The following is a 25,637-nucleotide window of genomic DNA, read 5'->3' as shown; positions in this document are numbered from 1 at the left end:
TTCAGCCTCAGTTAGTACTGGTACTGCTCCAGCCAATGGAAGAAACAGATGTTCTTTTAAAGTTATGTATAAATAATCTTTTTTGAAACTAGAAATTTATCATTGGTATAGTTTATATAATCTGAGATGTAATGTTTGAGGAATTGGAAAGAGACTAAAAACATAGTTCTCCCTTCAACTGTAGAAGCTGCTGACTTGCAAATCTCTTGCCTTAAGGTTTATTGATGATCAATAGTGAGAAAATAAGAAAATAGAGAATTTCTGAGCCATAACCAATGAGGTTTTTTTGCTCTCCCATAATCTCTGTAGTGGAGAAGGCAATGGCACCCCACTCCAGTAGTCTTGCCTGGAAAATCCCATGGATGGAGGAGCCTGGAAGGCTGCAGTCCATGGGGTCGCTGAGGGTCAAACAGGACTGAGCGACTTCACTTTCACTTTTCACTTTCATGCATTGGAGAAGGAAATGGCAACCCACTCCAGTGTTCTTGCCTGGAGAATTCCAGGGATGGGGAGCCTGGTGGGCTGCCGTCTATGGGTTCACACAGAGTCGGATACGACTGAAGTGACTTAGCAGCATAATCTCTGTAACTCTGTAATTATGTAATCTCCATAATCTCTGTAGTCCACGGGGTCTCAAAGAGTTAGACACAACTAAGCAACTGAACTGAACTGATAAAAAATCATTACCTAAAAGGAGGAGGTAAAATATTGTTTCATGTAATTGATTTAAAAGATAGAATTCAAAAAATGCTTTGTTACAACAACTAGGATTTCCTGAGAATTCTTTTTAAAGAAAATTAAAAAAAAAAGAAGTTCAGAACAAAATTTAAGTTTTTAGAATTGGGGTATAAAAAACATACAAACAAAACACAATATGAAAACGGCAGCAATACTTTGAGCAATATGACGATGAATAAAATTACTTGGAAACTCAATAATACATAGAAACATTTAAGCAGAAAGTAAAGAGCAAATGGCTCACAGAATTGGGATTAATTTAACTAAAATGATCCTCTTCCCTGGTGGTTTAGACGGCAAAGAATCTACCTGCAATGCAGGACACCCAGGTTTAGTCCTTGTGATAGGAAGATAGCCTGGAGAAGGAAATGGCAACCCACTTCAGTGTTCTTACCTGGAGAATTCCATGGACACTGGAGCCTGGCTGCCTACAGTCCATGGGATCACAAAGAGTCAGACAGGACTGAGTGATTAACACACACTTCTAATAAAAATGAATTTGATTGCCAGTATGGGGGCAGGAGGAGAAGGGGACGACAGAGGATGAGATGGCTGGATGGTATCACTGACTCGATGGACGTGAGTTTGAGTGAACTCTGGGAGTTGGTGATGGACAGGGAGGCCTGGCATGCTGCAATTTATGGGGTTGCAAAGAGTCAGACACAACTGAGTGACTGAACTGAACTGACTGATGGATGTACAACATTATGAGAAACCTAATTCCATTGTTTCTACTCTTATATTAATAACTGCCTTTAAGTAAGTTAGTGATAGAAATGATATGTGTTAGCTCACTCGGCCGGAGAAGGCAATGGCACTCCACTCCAGTACTCTTGCCTGGAAAATCCCATGGGCGGAGGAGCCTGGTAGGCTGCAGTCCATGGGGTCGCTTTCACTTTTCATTTTCATGCATTGGAGAAGGCAATGGCAACCCACTCCAGTGTTCTTGCCTGGAGAATCCTGAGGACGGGGCAGCCTGGTGGGCTGCCGTCTTTGGGGTCGCACAGAGTCGGACACGACTGAAGCAACTTAGCAGCAGCAGCAGCAGCTCACTCAGCACTGAATATTTTTCATTTGTAGAATTAGGCTGGATTTTACAACAAAATCATTGATAAGTATATGAGGTATGATGTTGAATTAATTCTGAGCTAACATTTCCATTCTAAAGGAGATCAGTCCTGGGTGTTCTTTGGAAGGACTGATGCTAAAGTTGAAACTCCAATACTTTGGCCACCTCATGCAAGGAGTTGACTCATTGGAAAAGACTCTGATGCTGGGAGGGATTGGGGGCAGGAGGAGAAGGGGATGACAGAGGATGAGATGGCTGGATGGCATCACCGACTCGATGCACATGAGTCTGGGTGAATTCCGGGAGTTGGTGATGGACAGGGAGGCCTGGCGTGCTGCAATTGATGGGGTCGCAAAGAGTCGGACATGACTGAGCGACTGAATTGAACTGAACTGAACTGAGCATTTTCACTGATAAAAATATTGCTACAAATAATTTCATTTGAAAATACAAAATCACTTGAATGATCAAAAGGGACTATAATTTCCTTATTGTATAACATATAAGTCACATTTTAGAATGAGTACCAATTTTTACTTAAAAATATACTTTTCAATATCAATAATGATAAAATGATTAAAGTCAGAAGTTACTCTAAATTACTTATTAGTTGATACATTTTACTCAATAACATGCAACCCAGAAATAACCTTAGTAAACAAACTGTTAGGATGAAGAAGTGACATCTGTATACAGTCACTATTGCAAAATGTATTACTGTGATGATTTATCATTCAAATTTCCTATTATATCTACCTAACAAAGCACAAAGAAAGATTATTATGCAAGCTATGTAAAAAGCCTTCCTTCTTTAATGAAAAACTGAATGTCCCAAATAAAACTCTACATGAGCACATAAGCTGGGGCATATGTATTTTTATTATTGTTCATCCACTAAGTCAGGTCTGACTCTGTGGCCTCATGGAATACAGCATGACAAGCTTCCCTGTGCTTCACTGTTTCCCAAAGTTGTGCTCAAACTCAGTGCTGGTGATGCCATCCAACCATATCCTCTGCCACCTTCTTCTTCTCCTGCTTTCAATCTTTCCCAGCATCAGAGTCTCTTCCAATGAGTCAGTTCTTTGCATCAGATGGCCAAAGTATTGGATTTGACTTCAGAATCAGTTCTTTCAATAAATATTCAGGATTGATTTCCTTTAGGACTGACTGACTGGTTTGATCTCCTTACCTTCCAAGAGTACCTTCCAAGGGACTCTCAAGAGTCTTCCCCAGCACCACAATTTGAAGGCATCAATTTTTTGGTGCACAGCCTTCTTTATGTTCCGATTTACAATCTGTTCATGACTACTGGAAAAAGCAAAGCTTTGACTATACAAACCTTTGTAGGCAAAGTGATGTCTCTGCCTTTTAATATGCTGTCTAGTTTTGTCATAGCTTTTCTTCCAAGAAGCACATGTCTTTTTACTTGTGACTGCTATTACTTTCACTTTTTTAAGATTGAATTTTATTTTATCTTGAAGTTTGTTCATAGTCTCTATAGTAATAATAGAATAACACAATTTTCATAGCACTGTAATTACTATAGAATGCCAAGAGTTGGACTATGATATAGAGGACAATATAAAATGTCCTTTATTTTATACGCAATTAAAAATTTAAATTTGGTCCATTAATTACATAGTAGTGGTATATGAACTACATACACCTACTATCTATAAGTTATTGGCAAATAAGATTATTATGAAATTCAGCATTAACATAAAACAGCAGTTTATTTTATGAAAATTTCAAGGAAATATTACTGCTAGTATGGATATAAGTAGAACACAAAAAGAATATTAAATAGATCAAATATAGTAGCTAATGCTTGGAGGTGGTGGTTTAGTCGCTAAGTCATGTCTGACTCTTATGACCCCATGGACTATAGCCTGCCAGGCTTCTCTGTCCATAGGATTTTCCAGGAAAGAATACTGGAGTTGATAGCCATTTCCTTCTCTGACCCAGGAATCGTCCCGACCCAGGAATCAAACCCAGGTCTCCTGCATTGCAGGCAGATTCTTTACTGACTGAGCTATGAGGGAAGCTAATGCTTATTGTATTCAATTATTTATGAAGTAATGTAATGCAATAATGAGACCTATGTTTCTTTTGAAAGTTTCATATTTCTTACTCCAAATCAAGAAATGTCAACTGCTAGAACTGGTGGAAGTGTGTGAAAGCCCTTTAAAATAATTGAAAATGATCAATACCTTTTTTCCCTAGGACAAAAAATTGAAAAGCAAACAAGTTAAGTGATATGACAATGGTCATACAGCTGGTGACACAGATGAGAGTAGATTGTAGTGTCTAAACTTTTAGTTCAAAATTTTATCACATTTTGGTGTTCCTCATAGACAGCCTTCCCAACACTGAAGTAAATTTGCCTTATGATAGCAAGAATACTGAATCCTAAACAAAAATTGTAGGACTACTCGTGGTAGTCTATTAGGCAATGTGATTTCCTCTTGAAAGTCATCACAAAATACATTTGCATGTGTACTTATTAGAGAGAGAGTAAAAGAGGGACAGGGAGAGAAGCATTTTGGAGAAAAAAGGTACTGGTGGAGATGAGAGTTTTGTATTACTCTCTCCATATTATTTATTTCTTGATCTTTACAAATTCTAGGAACAAAATTTTCAAAACCAAACTACAATTTTAAAACTACAGCCACAAAACTCTGAAACAATCATTATTTTTATTTGTCAATTTTTTAATATAAAAATATATTATTTTTAAAAAGTATCTCTGTTAGCTATACTGAATACATAACTGAATCTTAATGAATATATGTTGTTTTATTAATGTCTGAATAAGTCTTCACTACTAAAATTAACTGCCAGAGAGTCCTGACTGTGTTTTTAGCTTCTGTCACTTTCCGAGATACATAAATTTAACATTATAGGGTGAAAGTCCACATGCTTAGAGGCAGCATCATGTAATGGCACAAACCTAGAGCCAGAGACCAGGTTCTACTTCTATATGTTATTAATGACTTCTAGGGAGTTGGGCTAGTTTTTTACTTTGCCTGAGCCTGTTATTTCTTCTGTAAAACAACTGTAGTATCAAGAACTGTCAAAGGTCAGAGATTTTATCCTACTTGTAAGTTAATATGTCAGCATTCCACACTTAAGACTGACAGTAGACTCTTGGATCAGAGACAAGAACTTTATTACTCAATACAAGCTTCAGATTCTCATCAATTCCCTTCCATCCCAAGAAACAAGGTGGTGATGCTGAATGACTTAGATGGATACTATAAAGTAGGCTTATGTTACAGTGGAGGATTTCTGAATTTAGAAAAAAACCAATTCTGTAAGAGGGTTTCAGCAAGACTCTTCAACACTTTCTCCAGAGGGAGATCTTATTTTGATTAAAGTAAACTCAAAACAATCCATTTTTTGCCATGGAGGAAGATAACATCTCTTTCTTCTAAGTCTGCTTGCTTCAGAAACATCCTTGAAAAGATAGTTAAGGACAAAAGTTGTCACACAATGTATAAAAACACCATGGAAAATTGCCTCCCAACAGGTAATAACACCATCCCTGTGAGCCAGTCTATATGAATATTAGCACTCACAAATGTAAAAATTGAAATTTGTTATATGTTATTAGTTATTACCACTAGAAATTTTCTAGAAATATTTAGATTTTGTATAATGAAATGTTGAAGATACAAAACTTATTAAGTTGGCATTATAGTCTAATTTGTTAAGTAACTCCCAATAAGGCTTGCCACTTTACACATATGCATTTTATATGTAAAAAAACAAAGAAGCAGCCAACAGTCTTTAGTGCCCTCAAGTCTTTGATAAAACATCCTTGGAAAGACACACAGTTCATCACAATCAGAGAATATTTAACTCACAATGTTTCTCTTTCTAAAACTAAAGGGAAATAAATGCAAACATATATTTACAATCCTATACCATTCCTTCCAAAATCTAAACAAGAAAGTGGAAGTAAACAACATTATTTCTAACTGGTTAAAAGAAAACAAAACACAAAACAAAATCACTGATAAACATTAATTAGAAAAGTATTTTAGGAAGAAAGTAAACAGTATGAGAACATATATTCAAAAGAATATTAATAACTTCATTTAAAGGTACTAACCTTTCACAGGCTTACCCTCTGAGCCACCAGGGAAGTCCAGAGAATCTTAAAGAACTACTTAATCTAAACTTTGAATTATATGGATAAAAATCTTATCTCCCGTTGATCACATTAAAGCATGAAATATTTCTCATTAGCTACAGGATATAGGTCGTTAAAAGCTCAAAGAGTGTAGAAACATAAGCTAAGGTTGCATTATACAATATAATCACATTGGATCATGATAAAGCATTACATTAAGGGTTTGCGATTGTGTTAAATCACTTTAAGACTAACACATATTCACAAGAACAGGTGCAAAACATTTGGGCAATCAAGACAAAAAATATTAAAGTACGCCTATAAATCATGAAATCTGTATATCTGAAAAATAAATCACTGCCCCACGTGTGAAGGATAATAAACAGAGGTGCCACAGCATAAACATAACTCACAGTAATAATTTGAAATTGAAATAATAATAGAAAATATTCATAAATTGCATAAAATGATTTTTATTCTATAAATACTTATGGAAGCCATTTAAAAGTGACCATTCACGCTAAATGAAATCATTTCAGAAATTCTATACATTTTTAAGTAAAGTCATTTTACAAAATGCAACAAACATTTTCTATTAAATTGCTCTGGTTTAAGAATACTTAACCCTTTTAAATGATATTGTTAAATTTCTTGAATAAGGCTAAAATTTCTGAAGCCATATTTATATTGTTTGATACATATTTAGTCACTTGAGAAAAATGCCTTTGTTTTTCTATATTTAGTCATGCTAACAGCAGTACATCCTAGAGCAAAAAAGAATAAATCACATTCAGTCAACATTTAAGTTATTTATTAATAGGTACACAATTTTGTTAATTGCTTTGTATACCAAAATCAGTGAAAGTGAATGTGAAAGTGAATCACAAACAGTGACTGAGAAAGAAACATACAGCAAAGACTTTTGGCCAAGTAGGAATAATGACAAGTGATATGAAAGTTAAGGGGGAAGAGTTTCCTAAGAGATCAAAGTAATAAAATGCTGCAGCGTAGGCAAGCAGGAAGGCATCTGAAGGTCCAATTTATTTCCAGTGTTTGGAGTAGAATCAAATTGCCAGGTTTAAGAGAATGAATGAAAATGAATGGAAATAAATAATGTTGATTACTCTCTCAGTTAATGGCATATCTATTCCACTTGTAATTGTTCAGAAGAAATAGCTTAGAGTCATCCTTCATTCCTTTTTTTTTTTTTTTTTTGCTCTGATACTTCATATCCCATTTATCAGAAAATACTGCTAACTCTGCCTTCAAAATATATTGAGAATATAACCCCTTTCACTGAGTTGTTAGTACCCGAACCAATTCACCATTACCTCTTGCTGGGATTATGACAATAGTCTGAAATTTGGTATCCTGCTTAGACAGTTTCACACCTAGTCTCTTCGTAATCCTATTGCCATAATGGTCCTGTTAAAACCATAGCGCCGTTATTGGAAGCCCTCTGCTCAAACTCCCTAATGCGGAGTATTAGGAGTATTAGTAATGAGGAGCATCACTTCATTTTGAAATGTAGTACACTTTTGAAATGACACTTCTTTAATTAATATGATATCACTATTCATGAACTTTACTATTAACACAGGGCAGCTTATAACTCCAGTGAGTGAAAAGAGAAATCACCAAATCTCAGCTGATTTTATAGCAATCAAGAACAAAAATAACATGTATAATATATTCTAAAAGACAGTTGCCACCTTCTATTTAAGGCACTTATGCTGTAAAATTAAAAGACGATTATTTAAAAATTTGAAACAGAATCTAAAGTGTATAGTGCAAGGGCCAGAGGATTTCAAAGATCTATTGGTGAAGTAAAAACTAGCCAATAGTGGAAGAGAGCTAAAATTTTTTCTTTTACTAAACAGTCATGAAGGCGTCTTCAAGTTGTCTTTGAGATTTTATTTATTTGGATCGGAAAAGATATCTGTTCAGCTAATTTTAAGATTTCTTGAAAAACTACAAGACTTTTTAAAAATAGCTTTAACAATACATACATATCATTCTTTTAAAATTAAAAAATTAGTTTGCCACAACTATATTCATCTACAAATAAAGACTCATAGACAGAGTTATTAATCAATCCATACTTTTAAATTAACTAGCTTGTCACTTTTGCAGATATGCAGGAAAAAATCCATCATAAATTTGATTAGCTTTAAATATATAGCTCCTACAGTCTAAATTACTACTTGGAAGCCAAATCTTTTGATATGAATTAATAAATACAAAATTCTTTTCATATCTGAAAAATGTACCTTTTGATGTTAAATTGTGCATTTCATAGTGAGAATAAAAATGCAATGAGAAATGCTTTTTTCCCATAAAAATTTATTCTTTCAAGGAGGTAAGCTAATGAGACAAAACAAAGTAAAAATTTTTTATACTATATAGTAAAATACTATTTTCCAGCTTTTTTGAGATATAATTGTCACATACCATTGTGTAAGTTTAAGGGGTCCTACATGTTGATTTGATACAGTTATATAAATCAAAATGTGTACAACCACAGAGGTAGTTAACACCACTATCTCTACCATATCTCATATCTACCATTTCTTTTTTGGTGGTGAGAATATTTAAGATGCCAAAAGGCGAAAAAAAAAAAAAGAGCAAAAGTGGAATAAGGAACAAATAAGACAAAAAAAAAAGCAAGATCATAGACCTAAATGTAATATACTGATAATCAAACTAAATGGAAAATGTTCTCAACATCCCAGTTAAAAGGCAGAGATTGTCAAACTGGATTAAAAAAAGCAAGAACCTATTCTATATATCCAGAAATACACCATAAATATAAAGGCATAAATAAGTTAAAATTCAAAGATGGGCTAACATACTCTACACAAGACTAATCAGAAGGAAGCTGGGATCATTATACAAATAACAGAACAACAACAACAAAAAAAACCCTTACTTCAGAGCAAAGAATATACCAGAGATAAAGAAGGTGTGTTCATAATTATAAGATGTAAATAATTCAAGAGGACAAAACCCTAAATTAATTTCACCTAATAAAAAGTTTCAAAATATATAAAGTCATGCTCTAAAACTGAAAGAATAAATGGCAAATCCACAGTTAAAGTTAAAGGTTTCTTAAGTATCTATTAATAATAATAGAATAAGAAAAAGCATCTTTTATGATATGAAACACTTTAACACCATCAATGAACTTATTGTAATTTTACGTTTATAGAATACTCTACCAGACACAGCACGGTATATATTCTCTTCAAGTGCACGTGAAATATGTATCAAGATAGGCTTTATTCTGGCTCATAAAAAATTGTCTCAATAGATAAAATTCAAGTCTTAGTATGTTCTCTTTCCACAGTGAAATTAAATTGCAATTAAAAAAAATAAATACCTTTTGGCTCTCTGAGCGGCACCATGGTGATCGGCAAGAACAAGCGCCTTACGAAAGGAGGTAAAAAGGGAGCCAAAAAGAAAGTGGTTGACCCATTTTCTAAAAAAGATTGGTATGATGTGAAAGCACCAGCTATGTTCAATATAAGGAATATTGGGAAAACATTGGTCACGAGAACTCAAGGAACCAAAATCGCATCTGATGGCCTCAAAGGTCGTGTTTTTGAAGTGAGTCTTGCTGATCTGCAGAATGGTGAAGTAGCATTTAGAAAATTCAAGCTAATTACTGAGGATGTTCAGGGCAAAACCTGCCTAATTTTCATGGTATGGATCTTATCCCGTGACAAAATGTGCTCCATGGTCAAAAAATGGCAGACCATGATTGAAGCTCACGTTGATGTCAAGACGACCGATGGTTACTTGCTTCGTCTGTTCTGTGTGGGTTTTACTAAAAAGCGCGACAGTCAGATTCGGAAGACCTCTTACGCCCAGCACCAGCAGGTGCACCAGATGATGGAAATCATGACCCCAGAGGTGCAGACAATGATTTGAAAGAGGTGGTCAATAAATTGATTCCAGATAGCATTGGAAAAGACATAGAAAAGGCTTGCCAATCTATTTATCCACTCCATGATGTCTTCGTTAGAAAAGTAAAAGTGCTGAAGAAGCCCAAATTTGAATTGGGAAAACTCATGGAGCTACATGGTGAAGGTAGTAGCTCTGGAAAAGCTACTGGGCATGAGACAGGTGCTAAAGTTGAATGAGCTGATGGATATGAGCCACCAGTCCAAGAATCAGTTTAAAATGCAGACTTAATGGTGACAAATAAAAGATCTTATTTGTGGTAAAATAAATAAATAAATAAAATTTCCTGGAAATGTCCCCAAACTGGAACTAGATAAAATACTTCTAGATAACTCATGAGTCAAAAAAAGAAAAATAAGAAATTTGTGGCATGTTGTTGAACAGTATTCAGGGGAATTTTATAGCACTATATGCCTAGATGGGTTTCCTTGGTGGCTCAGCTGGTAAAGAATCCACCTGCAATGCAGAAGACCCCAGTTTCATTCCTGGGTTAAGAAGATCTGCTGGAGAAGGGATAGGCTACCCACTCAAGTATTCTTGGGCTTTCCTGGTAGCTCCAGCTGGTAAAGAATCTGCCTGCAATGTGGGAGATCTGGGTTTGATCCCTCAGTTGGGAAGATTCCCTGGAGAAGGGAAAAGCTACCCATTCCAGGATTTTAGCCTGGAGAATTCCACGGACTGTATAGTCCATGAGGTCACAAAGAGTCGGAGATGACTGAGTGACTTTCACTTTCACTTTCATAGGCCTACATTGGAAGTAAAACAGGTCTCAATTCAGTAACGTCAGCCTTTCTCTTAAGAAATTTTAGAAGAAGGGAAAGACACAATCTTTTATTGTAAATATACACCAGGAAATTCAGATTATTCTTAATATGAAATAAAACATAACATTAAAGAAAACAGAAATATAAGCTCTAGTCTTTTTTTATCCAATTCCTTTTTTCATTGCAATTGAGTTTTGAGGGATTTTTCTGATGTTTATTTCTGATCATAAACATTTGATATTGATAAATTATTTAACATGTGACCTAAATTCAAATTTTATTTAAATATGTATTGGCAAAAAAGAATACTCAAAACTTAACATCCTAAACACACATGTACAAACAAACATCCATACACACTCAGTGTGACATAAGCAATTCTTAAGGCTCCAGATGCACAGGCACCACATCCCTTGCTATAGTACTAAGAATTTTAGCCAATGATGTGAACAAATTCTAAGACTTAAGTATGTGATGAAGCACATCAGACAATAAAGCAACCCTAGCTGATGTGGAGTTCTTTCTTATTACAAAAATATAAAATACTAAATTACATTTTATAAATTGACTTAGAAATATTCATATTTTTGAAGTTCCAAAAATTAGATATAAATGAGAGAATTATATGATGCCAGAAACAGAATTTAAAGCTAGATTTTTACAACTGAAGTATAGCTGATACATAATATTAATTTCTGGCATACATCATATGATCCCAATATTTTTATAGGTTGTACTTAATATATAATTATAAAACAATGCCTATATTTCCTTGTGTTATACAATATATCCTTGTTGCTTATCTATCTTATACATAGTAGGTTGTATCTCTGAGTCCCACAGTCCCACCTTGTGAGACTGGGCATCCTTGCCTCATTCCTGATTTTAGAGGAAAAAACTGAGAAGCGTTTTAACTGTGCTTTGTCATAAATGGCATTTATTATGTTGAGATATGTTTACTGTATACTTACTTTTATGAGCTAATTCTTTTAAATCACAAATTGGATGTTGAGTTTTGTCAAATGCTTTTTCTGCATTTATTGAGATAATTATATGATTGATTTAATTTTTTTTTATTGAAGCACAGTTGATTTACAATGTTGTACTAGTTTCAGATGTACATCAAACTGATTCATGTATACATGCATCATGATACATGTATATCTATGTTTTCAGACTCTTTTCCTTTATGGGTTACTACAAAATATTGAGTATAGTCCCCTGTACTATACAAAAGGTCCTTGTTGGATATCTACTTAATACATAGTAGTGTGTATATGTTAATCCATAATTCCTAATGTATCCCTCCCTCGGCTTTCCCCTTTGGTAACCATAAGTTTGTTTTCTATGTCTGTGGGTCTATTTCTGTTTTGTACATAAGTTCATTTATATCTTTTTTTTTTTTTGATTTCACATATAAGCAATATCATATGAAAAGTCAAAATATATATAGAGGAACAACAAAAGGATTATTACGTGACTTATAACCAACATTAATAAAATATATAAATACAATATAATTTTCAAGCTGCTTAAGGAAAATATCTATGACCCTTGAATTCTAGACTCATCTGAACTGTCATTGAAGAGACCCATTTGAACTTCACTGTCAGCGAAGACATTTTCTGATACAACAGAATGTTCTTCATATATTGTTGCTCAATGTACTTGGGTAGAAAAGAAGGAAATATACAAAATTCAGGAGAAGGGTGTAGGGTGAAAATATCAACAGTAAGCATAAAAATTAATGATTTTAGTAAATCTCAATATGCACCACAATAATTTACAATGGTGAGTTAAAACTATAGAATTAAGACAATATAGAATAACATCAAAGGTTACATGTGAGGAAAATCAATATTTAAGCATTCTGAATCCTGAAATGTTTAGGCGGAGGATAAAGCTACAAACTTTAGTGTATTGTCAATTGAATATATTTGTAAAAATCCAAAGACAACTATTATAAAAGCAGAAATATAAACAATTTAAAAGTGGTATCATGGGGAAAGGAATATGAATTGCAGCCATCAGACTGAATGCACAACAACAACGAAATAAAATATATCTAAAAGAAGGAAGCAAGGAAGGAAGGAAAGGAGGGAGGGAGGGAGAAAAGGAGGGAAGAATGAATAAAGAGAAATATCCTGGAAAATATATTCATACAATACTATAAAGCAGATAACACGAATGAACTAGAGCATTATTTTAGACATGAATAAGTCACCAAAATGGCATGTTAGTGGGAAAAAAAGGAAATGATCAAAATATAGATAATGTATGGTAAAATCTCCCATAGGTAAAGAATCTGCCTGCATGTAGGAACCTCAGTAAATGCAAGTTCAATCCTTGGGTCAGGAAGATCCCCTGGAGAGGGCCATGGCCACGCAGTCCAGTATTCTTGCCTGGAGAATTCCATGGACAGAGGAACCTGGTGGACTATAGTCATGGACTCGCAAAGAATTGAACACAACTGAAGTGACTTAGCATGCATGCATGGTACAATTTATGCTTTTTAAAATATATTAAATGGGTATTATTACTATTATATACAGCATAAAAATGTAGGAGGTATACATACATGCCAACTTCACTTTGCTTATGACATAACTTAAGGTTAGGAGAAAAGAAAATTATGGAGTGAAAAATTCTGAGTTTGATTTATAATATTCTATTTTTCATGTTTTTCTCGCTGTAATATGTTATTCTTTTAAAAATAAAAGATACAAAATAAACAGCTTGAAGTGTCAGCAGTTGTTATATCTATTTGGGAGGTAGAGTGTTATGTTATTCTTTATACTTTTATTTATTCTTCATTTATTTTTAAACATAAAATATTTTAATCTGAGGCAGTAGAGTTTAAACATTACAAAAGTTTCAAAAGCATGGAAGAAGTTATAAAACAGGAGTATTTATTTTCTTAGACCATATTTATATTACATATTGTAAATAATTTCAATTAAATTATTTCTTTTCCATCTACCATGCCTCCTTTGACAATAGCCAGGTTTGGGCTAAAATTTTCTCTATCCCATTTTGGATGTTTAGTACTGGTAACTATAGTTGATCTTATACTTTCCTTGTTTTTGGAGTCTAGCCAATAGGTAAGTTTACCACCTCATTGTTGCTTGCTATTCTCCAGAAGCATCATATTATTAAATTATATCCAATAATCAGGAATTAAATGGTCAAATAATTTTGAAAGAGACCTTTAGTTCTAATAAACTGAACCACAGAGAAAAACTGATTGTGAAGGGAGAATCTGATTTCTGAATCCATGTCACCCTATCAATTCCCCAGCTTCTATTTATACTTTTGTCTGTATTCTGCACTTCAAATGATTTCAGGCAATTTCATATTTATAAAAAAAAATAGAAGAGGAAATAATTAAGGAACACTTTTGAGAAATACTAGAAAATTTTCATTTACTGAAATTTTTTTCCATATTTTATATAAAACGTATATTATTGCTTAAAAATAACAAACATGTTCTTGTTTAAGTGATAGATGTTTGAAGTTAGTTTTGCTCTCATGAAATTCACATATAATCTGTAGTAAAGGGAAAGAGTTTAATAGCAATATATATTAGAAATAAGTAGAAATTGGGCAAAGACTTAAGTTTGGGGTCAGAATTCTATCTTGATTCCAAAGAGACACTTATATTTTTAATAATTTTTAGAGGCAGATTATAATACATGTATATTTGCTTTAGGAAATCTAGTTTTATACCAAGTAACATGAACAATATAAAAACTGCTTTTTCTTAGACAGTTATTTTGAATATAAATTATAAATTGTCTTTCATGTGAACTAAATTGTTAATTTTTTAATGAAATAATGCATTCAATTTGCTGTATGCAATGAAATACATACAAAATAATAACCAATTATTTCTGGGGCATCATCAATTAGATATATTATTGATAAATATTATGATTAGATAAGAAAGGAAATTTTCACCTTATCATTCTTTCAGTATAATTTTCCAAGAAAGATATATTTAGATTTGAAAGGAAGTTAAAATTGTTAATTTTTTTCAATAGAGATATCTTGAACATCTAACATGTGCCAGATAATTTTCTGTTTGATATGGCTATAAAGATTAAAGATGTAGACACCACAGTTATACTCACCAACATCATATGAATGCCATGTAATATAATAAGTACTAACACAGAAATACTCAACATTCAAAAAACTAAGATCATGGCATCCAGTCCCATCACTTCATGGCATATAGATGGGGAAATAAGTATATGGGATCGCAAAGAGTCAGACACAACCGAGCCAACTAAACAACAGCAACACAGAAGTACGCACAAACTACTTGGGAGGATATTAAATTAAGAATATTATGTTAGAAAAGGGGGAAAAGGGGGACGTCCCAAGGAAAAAGACTCATGTGTATAATTCATATGTAATCCATATGGTCAATTTAAGAAACCACAAAGTAGCTCACTAGTACAGAAAGATAGACCATGAATACCAAAGATACAACTGGAAATATATGGACTAATCCACGGACATGGCTTATTTCTGAAATAAGCAAGTTTCTGTACCTATCATGTCTAAGGAATTATAAAATTATAAATGTTAAATTTTATCCAGACATTTTAGTGTTGACATGTCATGAATTTACACCAGGGAATTAGATTAAAAGATATAAACATATCACACATTTAATAAAGAAGATTGCACACTCATCCTTATGCATTATCTTGAACTTATTTGGAAGTTGGTTACTAAAATTTAAATAATTGATTCTCTTATTACAATACTACACAATCAACAGGATTGCTACTAAATTTATTGAGACCTTTTATTGAACTTTATTTTAACAAATCAACAGTAATAATATTGGTCAACAGTGACAGCTTAATTAAAGCAATATATTTTTCTAGGATTTGATTAGTGGAACTCTTTGTTTAAATGATGGTAACTACACCTCTTTGACAAAATCTACAGGCCCTTAATAAATAGTTGTTGGTTTTTTTTTTTAATGAACTTGGAATCATACACACTCCCTTGGGTTGAATTGCCACAAAAGAAGGATTTTCCCTTAATGCACTGTGTCCCTTGGTTTATGGCTGTCTAGCCTGGTAGGGGTTTAGCAAAAATAAATCTCTGTAACTGCTAGTCAAACAATGACAGTTAGTAGAAGTAAAAAACTAGAAGTTTTTACTCAGTGCTATCAAGGTAATAACTAACTACTTATAGCAAAAAGAAAAAGCATGATAATAAAAAAGTCAGAAGTTAATAAAGAAAGGGAATGAAGTAACTGCATGCACACCATACCCATGCAATCATCATAAATATCCTGATAAAGAAGCCGTCTCTTTAACAAAGCAACTCTGTATCAGAGAATCAAACAGCAGAAACTGGAGAGGATCCATAGATCATTTTTCATTCTACTTCATCAGACTCCAACTCCATGCCCTCCTGACCACAGAGATAATTCATACTTAGATTTCAAAATTTAATGCTTTGTTAGGGAGGTTTCCCTTGGTCAAAGTGTGATTAAAAAAAAAAAAAAAGAATTCTACAAAGCAAAAGGTAATTCTGAACCAGAAAGCATGGAAATAAAGATTCATGGTTATGAAAAATACTACTGATCTTCCACATAAGTAAGCGAATTTTCATATTTTAAATATAATTTTAGGATACAACGAAATTATTACTACCAAAACAACTGTCCCACAACCAATGTGATGTGAATGATTCAACAGAAAAGATAGTTTTCCACTACCACAATCACTTTAGACAGGCAATAAAATAAGATGAATATTAAACATAATAATCTGATTGACTGATTGAGATAGATAGGGGAGAGAGAGAGAGAAAGGGAGAAAATACATATTGCTTTATGGTTTAAACTTACTTTCATACATTTTCTCATATAGACAAATAATTAATCTGTTGAATGTCTGTTATCTTTCAAGGAACATTATGTACACAATATCATTTAATCCTAACTGCAACAGTCACTCAAATACTAAATCTGGCTTAAACAAGTCCTTTTTTTTTTTTTTGGTTCCTGTTCCAATCATCTTTAAGTGAAAACATATCGTTTTAGCTAAAATGCATGATACCTAGAAAGAAGGAGAGTATCCAAAATCTCCTATTAGACATTTCTGGCTAGCATGTTCCAATCAGTTGCATTATCTGATGAGTGATTCATAATCTCTGAATGTGTGTGAGAATGTTTGTGTGGCATCTGTGTTTGTATTGCAAGCAATCAGAAATAGTAACTGAAGAATGACAGAGAGAGCACTAGCAAATGGACAATGAATGGGCAACCGGTGATGGAGATGGCTGGGGGTGGTTAGACTCTTTGGAGGTAAGAGATATGTTTGTCATATGCTGTGTTGTTTTATTTGCACATCTGGTACAATGACTGGCAGTGAGGTGCTTCATAAATATGTTTCATGGTTGCTAGAGATTCAGAATGAAGGTCTCCACAGGAGATAACATTTCACAAATTTTGCTATTCCTGTACCATAAGCAATGAGACTTCACATATGACATTGTGGTTTTAACTTTGTTTGGCCTTTAGATGGGGAAACAATGGAAATAGTGACAGACTTTATTTTCTTGGGCTCCAAAATCACTGTGAATTGTGACTGAAGCCATGAAATTAAAAGCAGCTTGCTCCTTGGAAGAAAAGCCATGACAAACCTAGACAGTATATTAAAAAGCAGAGACATTACTTTGCCAACAAAGGTCTGTATGGTCAAACTTATGGTTCTTCCAGTAGTCATGTATGGATGTGAGAGTTGGACCATAAAGAAGGCTGAGTGCCGAAGTATTGATATTTTTTAACTGTGGTGCTGGAAAACACTCTTGAGAGTCCCTTGGACAGCAAGGAGATCAAACCAGTCAATTCTAAAGGAAATCAATCCCGAATAGTCATTGTCAGGATTGACGCTGAAGCTGAAGCTCCAATACTTTTGGCCTTCAGATGCGAAGAGCTGACTGGTAGGAAAATACCCTGATGCTAGTAAAGACTGAAGGCAGGAGGAGAAGGGGATGGCAGAGGACAAGATGGTTTCATGGCATCACTGACATGATGGAAATGGACATGAGTTTGAGCAAGCTCCTGGACAGGGAAGCCTGGCATGCTGCAGTCTAGGGGTTAACAAGAGTCAGACATGACTGAGCAACTGAACCTTTAATAATAAATAACTAATTCTCTTTATGTATCTTAGCTTTTCCTCACTCTTCAGGTAATCAAACACAGGAAACCTTTTGGTTTTGTTCAATGCATACCACAGAACCTAACACATAGGAGGTGTTTAGTGAGTGAGATAGTAAAAAGCACATGAACAAACACAATCTGAATAACATGAGTGATGAAATATTAAAATAACTCTCATTATCCAGGAATAAATTCTCCCTCATTATCAATTAGGCAATGGCAAAGGGGACAAAAAATTGGAAACCATCATTCACCCATGATCATAACCATTTATTTACAAAAAGCTTTTCAGAGAGGCAGTCTTTGAATTTGTTAAGATCACAGCAAACTCTGAAATTTGGTGATGGACAGGGAAGTCTGATGTGCTGCAGTCCACGGGGTCGCAAGAGTTGGACATGACTGAACTGACTAATTGAAGATCACAGACTCCAGAGACACAACTTATGGAAATGTATCCATCTCTTATGTGCCTCCATTTCTCTTGCCTAAAGGATTATAATAGTGTCTATTACAGGATTAAATTATTATTATGAAAGATTTATATTTATCCAAATAAATAAATAATCATATTATATACAAAATAATGTAGTATATTTCCAAAAAGTTCAGAGTTCCACTTGTTGAGCTATTAATCTTCAAGTGGCAAGCAATAAACTTGAAGAGTTGACCTAAATTAACAAAAAAATAAAGCTTTATTTTTAACAAAAAAAATAAAGCTAATTATGGATAACATTGCTGTGAACCTTATCATATTCTTCAGATTTTTGGAAATGTTTAGTGAAGTAGACTTTAGCCTAACTAAATATCACCACAACTTAAATTCAGTAATATACAAACATCAAGTTGAAAGATAACACAGTATTTAATAATTTGAGGATAAAAGTGAAAATTAAAAAAAAAAAAAAACTTCTATAGTAGCTTCTATTGTCTTTAATTTCAGATTTTCAAACTATTTATGAAGTGGATTGTTTTTACCTTGTATGTAAGTGTCCATAAAAACACATAGTTTAAAAATGTGTATAGTTTACAATTAATTCAGTAGATACGTACAGAAACTTACAATGCACCTGTAAAATAAAAGACGTTCTCTCAGCATTTGTTGAATATACTTAAGACTTTGCTGTGTCAGATAATAATACAACGAGAGTATCTGTCATCATGTAATTGTTCTTTATAATAAAAGGTTAGTGGCTAGGTGGAAGTAAGTAAAGGTAAACTAGGTTTAACTACACAGTGGGTTTCTGGTTCAGCTGGTAAAGAATTCACCTATAATGTGGGAGACCTGGGTTCGATCCCTGGGTTGGGAAGATCCCCTGGAGAAGGGAAAGGCTACCCACTCCAGTATTTTGGCCTAGAGAATTTCATGGACTATATAGTCCATGCGGTCACAAAGCGTCAGAGGTAACTGAGCGAATTTCACTTTCAGGTTTAAATACATCAATCTAGTGATTTTCATTCAGATAATTAGATGAAATATTTTTCCCATTGACATGAAAGAGGTAAATTTTATAGAAGTTTGATAAAACTGTGAAAAACTGCATAAATTCCATCATTTTGTTAAAATATTGGGGTTTAAGTGTTCTGATAAAAATACTGGAATGAAAACTTCCTTCTGTTCTTTTTTTTTTTTTTTAATAAATCTTACCTTCCAACAAGGAAGCCCATGATCAGATGGTTTCACTGTTGAACTATTTCAAACATATTAAGAATCAACGCCAATTCTAAAAATCTTCCCCAAAATTGAAAAGTAGGGAACACTTCCTAACTCATTTTATGAAGCCAATATTATCCTGATACCAAAGATGCTACAGAAAAAGAAAACTAAATGTCCAAATATCTGATGAACATAAATGTATTAATCCTCAGTAAATTTTAGCAAAATATACAAAGAGTTCATACAACTCAATATTAAAAAAAAAACCCAATCCAAAAAATGGACAAAAGATCTAAATACACATTTTTCCAAAGAAGATATACAAATAGCCAACAGGTGTATGAAAAGATGCCCCACAATGCTGTTGGAGAAATGCAAATCAAAACCACAATGCAGTAACATGTTACACTGGTCAGAATTTCCGTCATCAAAAAGTCTACAAATAATAAGTGCTAGAGAAGGTATGGAGAAAAGGAAAAAATTCCTACGTGGTGGTGAGAATGTAAACCGTTGCAACCATTATGGAAAAGAGCAGTGAGTTCCCTTGAAACACTAAAAATAGAGCTGCCATATGATCTAGCAATCCCACTCCTGGGTATATATCTGGAAAAACAAAAACTCCAATTTGAAAAGATATGTAAATCCCAATGTTCACAGCAGCACTACTTAAAATAGCCAAGACATGGAAACAACCCAAGTGTCCATCAATGGATACTTGGCTTAAGAAAATATGATATATATATAAAATGGGTATCACTCAGTTATAAAAAAGAATGAAATATTGCCACTTGCAACACATAGATGGACCTAAGAGTATATTCAACTTAGAAAAGTAAGTCAGACAGAAAAAGCCAAGTAATATATGATATCACTTATCTGTGGAATCTAAAAATAATACAAAATGACTCTATATACAAATGACTCTATATACAAAACAGAAACAGACTCAGACATATACAAGAAACATATGGTTAACAAAGGGGAAGTGGGGAGGATAAATTGGAAGTATGGAATTAACAGCAATATTCCTTAAAAGAAGGCACATAAATGGTTAAAAAGCTTATCAAAAAAAAGAAAAGTAACAAGGATTTGTGGAGAAATTAAAATGTTTGCGCACTGTTGCTAAGAATGTTAAATAACGCAGCTGTTATGAACATAGTATAGCAGTTCCTCAGAATATTAAAAATAGGATTACTATAGGTTTAGCAATCCCACTTCTTGGTACATATCCAAAAGAAATGAAATCCAGACCTCAAAGAGATATACACACTCCTATGTTCATCACATTATTCTCAATAGTAAAAATTCAGAAACAACTGAAGTGCCCATCAATGGATAAATAAATTTTGTGTGTGTATACAATAGAATATTCAATATTATTCAGACTTAGAAAAGAAGGAAATTCTGCAATGTGGGACAGCATGGATGAACCTAGAGGACACCATGCTAAGTGAAATAAGCCAGTTGCAGAAAGCCGAGTACTGCATGAGTTCACTTGTATAAGATATCTAAAACAGCCAAACACCATAGAAACAGAGAATAGAATGGGGGATGGTGAGGACTGGGAGGAGGAGAAACAGGAAATTGCTGTTCATTGGGTATAAAGTTTCAATTGTATAAAATGAATAATTTCAGAGATCTGTTCTACAACATGGTAACTATAATTAACAACACTATATCATAAATTTCGCTTCCCAAGTGGCTCAGTAGTAAAGAATCAGCCTCCCAATGCACGGGCCACAGGAGACACTGGTTTGATCCCTGGGTCAGGAAGTTCCACTGGAGTACGAAATGGCAACCCATTCTAGTATTCTTGCCTGGAAAATCCCATGGAAAAAGGACCTGGTGGGCAACGGTCCATAGGGTTGCAAAGAATTGGACATGTCTGACCACGCACACATTGTACATTTCAAAATTAATTAAAAGGGTAGACTCCCATATTTTGTAACACAATAACAATAAATTTCTAAGTGTTGGCAAAAGAAAAAAAAAATTGTCAGAACTGAGGAGTCCTGTAATTATTCTCTTTTCTGCTTCAATTCTAAACTACCTATAAAAAAACAAGGTGAACAAAAAGGCAGGTGTACATAGAAATATTTTTAAAGTTGATAATGCAGAACCTGACTTATGTATGCCAGCAATTACGCTTACTAAATCTGAACCCCAAGATGATAGATTTATACAAACAGATTTCTCTGACCATGCACTCCCAAATACTTTTTCCACATTCACCAATTAAGACAGTCAAGTTACCCCTAAGGTAGCATGAGTGAGAAGATGAGGATGGGATATAGATACATAAATTGATCTACCTTCATACTGGAGAAAATGTCATGAGAGGGGAATAAGGAGTCACTGTGGCCAAACAAAACCAAAAATATACTGTAATATTCCTATAAAATAAAAATAATTTTAGATTTTTAAATTACTTTAATTTGCAAAAATTATACCACAGTTAGCCCTTGAACAAGTGGGGCATAGGGGGCACCAATCTTTCATGCAATCAAAGTCCAAATATGTGGGAGGAGTTGGCCTCCTGCATATGTGGATTCAACCAACTGCTAATGTATATAGCACAGTGGCATTACCATTAAAAAAATCTACCTACATGTTGATCCGTTAAAGCCCATGGAGTTCAACGGATAACTCTAGCCAATTGTTTTTGTAATTAACTTCTTGTAGGATTTACATTTCTCATGATTAAATAGCCACTTTTAATGATTTACAAAAAACTACCTTTTAAAGTGGGAGAAGGCAATGGCACCCCACTCCAGTACTCTTGCTTGGAAAATCCCATGGATGGAGAAGCCTGGTAGACTGGAGTCCATGGGGTTACGAGAGTCAGACACGACTGAGCGACTTCCCTTTCACTTTTCACTTTCATGCATTGGAGAAGGAAATGGCAACCCACTCCAGTGTTCTTGCCTGGAGAATCCCAGGGACGGCAGAGCCTGGTGGGTTGCTGTCTATGGGGTCACACAGAGTCGTACACAACTGAAGCACTTAGCAGCAGCAGCATCCTTTAAAGCAACCATTTCTTCTACCCAACAGTGAATGTATTTAAAATAATTATGAAAAGCAATAGAAAAATCTTTTCCTAGATACACAGTTTATTCAATATTACTGGTGTTTTAGTATTTAATTACACTGTGAATTGATGTCACTCTAGTTTTATTTCAAGAAAATGTACTGACAACAAAGGAAATGTTTTTAAATGTACATACATATTAATTTAGTACTTTTTAATTGGAGAAGGATCTGTTAGAATGACTTGGGACTTTCTCAATGCCCATTTCTCCTTTGATAGAAGAAGTGTTGGATCCCTTAGGTTTTGGAGTAGAATTTTTTTTAAAGAAAATCACTGCTTACAGTGGAAAGATATCAGAGAAATAAGTGCATAATCAACCCTGAGTTGAATGTTCCAAACATACATGATCTTTCTACTTATTGTAAATAATGCAAATCTTATATGACTTGCATGCAACCCAAATTCCATCTCATTAATTCTCTCTTTTCCCTAAAAAATATAAGATTGAATAGATAGGAATATGTTCGATTATGAGGCTACACGTGGTGATACAAAGGTGAGCGAAAGGACCTAATCAATTAATATTATATTTTTAATATTATTTGCATTGGAAGTATTCATTACTAGTGTAAAGAAGATATAATCACAAAACTACAAGAGATCTTGTTAAAATGGATGAGTAATGAATCACCTATATATGCATAAAAACTATAATTACTATGGGATATGAATTGGAAATTCAGCACATAGAACGGATATGTACATGGAACACACACTTTTATCATCAGATATCCATATATTTCCCATGTGAAAGAAGAAAAACAAAAACAGTTTAGAGTTTTAACAAAGTTGGTGCCACTTGATAGTCCACCATTTACAAACAAACTGCATAGACCTGAACACCTTTCCACAGATAGTTTCTCACCTCTCTGATAATATACACATTTTAAGATGAAAACATCATTGAAGAGGGGTTTGTTGATCTCTACATTTCAGAAGGAAAAGCATGTGTCTTCTTTTAAAATATCATCTGCTTCTTTGACTTCTCCTCTATACCCCTCAGAAACAATACCATTTTTTTCTGATTCTGTATGATTTTTCTTATCTTAGAAAATTACAAGGCAAGACTTGATCCTGGCCCTTCATTCAAATCTAGATACGCTGCTCAGCACCCAGGCTTTGACTGTCTTACTATATATTCTTCATATTTGTTTATGTGTTTTTAAAATGAACTATCAGAAGAGCACATCAGAGTCATGTAATCGTCAATTTTAGTAAAAAACTATATGTAACTCATGATAATGAACCTGGAATAAGTATAAAATGTCTATTTATCTGGGATAAGATAATACTAATATATCAAGTGTTCTGGGTAGTAAGTAGAAAGACATGCTCAAAAACAGGAATCCTTAGATTCAGCTTCTTAAAATTTACATGTGTGTGTGTTCCTCTGACTTACTAAGGTATGCCCATGTAGTTTTATGTTTATTCCAGATACATTAATCATTGAGAGTTCATTTCAAATAAATCAAGTTGTTGAACAGCATTTTTGTTGGCTGTGAACACTAAACATAATGGCAGAAAACAGAATCTCAAGGTGATATGAGAGGTTTTCTCTTTTCTCTTTTTGGTCACTGAAGCAGCCATGTACAAACCTGAAGTTGAGCACACATACAATATGCTTTTCTAAAATATATGCTGTTTTTGTGTGCTATATGAAATGGTGTATTTTGATATTAAGTTTTGCTGGGCTAGGCTGGTAAAAATTCCTTTTTCCTTCGCCATAGATAAATAAGCATTTGGTGGTACAGGCCCATATCAGAGGACATCAATATCTAAGAACAATTTTGTTCTGACTTTGTATTTTTCTGTGTGATCCCTTTCCAATCTTTATTCTGCCCTTTATTGTTTTCCTTTTTTCCCCTTATTCAGTATTATCATAAAATAACACTCCTAAATATCACCCTGTTTCTTCTTTTACAGGATTTTCTCCTTGGTAATTGTCAGTCCAATTAGGGCTTACTTCTACTAATTTCACCTACTTTTCATATTTAGTTTTATTTTCTACTCACATACAAAAAAGTTTTATCTGCCTGACTCATCATTCTGGAATAAAATTACTCTCATCTTTCTGAGACAGTCAATTTCTGCTGCTGCTGCTACTAAGTCACTTCAGTCGTGTCCGACTCTGTGCGACCCCATAGACAGGAGCCCACCAGGCTCCCCCGTCCCTGGGATTCTCCAGGCAAGAACACTGGAGTGGGTTGCCATTTCCTTCTCCAATGCGTGAAAGTGAAAAGTGAAAGTGAAGTCACTCAGTCGTGTCCGACTCTTAGCGACCCCATGGACTGCCGCCTACCAGGCTCCTCCATCCATGGGATTTTTCAGGCAAGAGTACTGGAGTGGGGTGCCATTGCCTTCTCCAGTCAATTTCTAGGTAGGTTGATAAGAAGTTCAGGGTCCCTGAGGAGGAGAAAGGGGTCTTGAGCCCTTGAGAAGGAAAAAGGGGTCTGGGGCTCTCAAAGAGAAAAGTACAAACATTTTTTTCTACATGCTTTGTCTTAGTCAATATAACAATGTATCTTGCTTGAGGACATGTTTTTCCTTAACAAGAAGGTTTTCTGAATAATCTTGTTATCATAAGACATATGTTGTGGAAGTGGGTCTGGTAAAAGTATATAAGGCCTTGATACAACTAGCAAGTGGGGACACTCTCTGTTCCCCTTCTGATGTCTGTGTCAGAAGCTTTCTCTGTCACTTTTCTTACTTTAATAAAACTCTGCTACACAAAAGCTCTTGAGTGATCAAGAGTCCCTGGTCCTGAAGCTAAATCGTCTTCATTGGAGATCATGAGTGTGACACCATTCACTGTAAGTTATCATTTCTTTGCAAGCTGAAGGACATTACTCAGAATTCTCAGATTTTCTTCTTTTTCTAGGTGGTATGTGATTTTATCATTTTTGTTGTTGTTGTTGGCTGTGGTGGTGGGAAGTGGGTAAGATGTCTTCACCAAACTATATTGTAATTCATGGCAGAGCAAATTCTTTCACTGTCAATAGCAATGCTATACTGCAAATCTGTTTTAATTTGCCAT

The 25,637-nt window shown here is 34.2% G+C and overlaps 1 protein-coding gene and 1 pseudogene across 1 annotated transcript in view; one reads left to right on the top strand and one right to left on the bottom strand.

Annotated features, from left to right (window-relative positions):
- The window catches only part of NEGR1 (neuronal growth regulator 1), a 1,042,362-nt gene that overhangs the window by 880,177 nt on the left and 136,548 nt on the right, over positions 1 to 25,637 (bottom strand). The window lies entirely within an intron of this gene.
- On the top strand, positions 9,330 to 10,138 carry LOC104995030 (annotated as a pseudogene).

Source organism: Bison bison, unplaced genomic scaffold (assembly GCF_000754665.1).
Source record: "Bison bison bison isolate TAMUID 2011002044 unplaced genomic scaffold, Bison_UMD1.0 scf7180017864271, whole genome shotgun sequence".
NCBI lineage: Eukaryota > Metazoa > Chordata > Mammalia > Artiodactyla > Bovidae > Bison > Bison bison.
The sequence above is the reverse complement of the archived record's forward strand: the minus strand, read 5'-3'. Positions and strand labels throughout refer to the sequence as shown.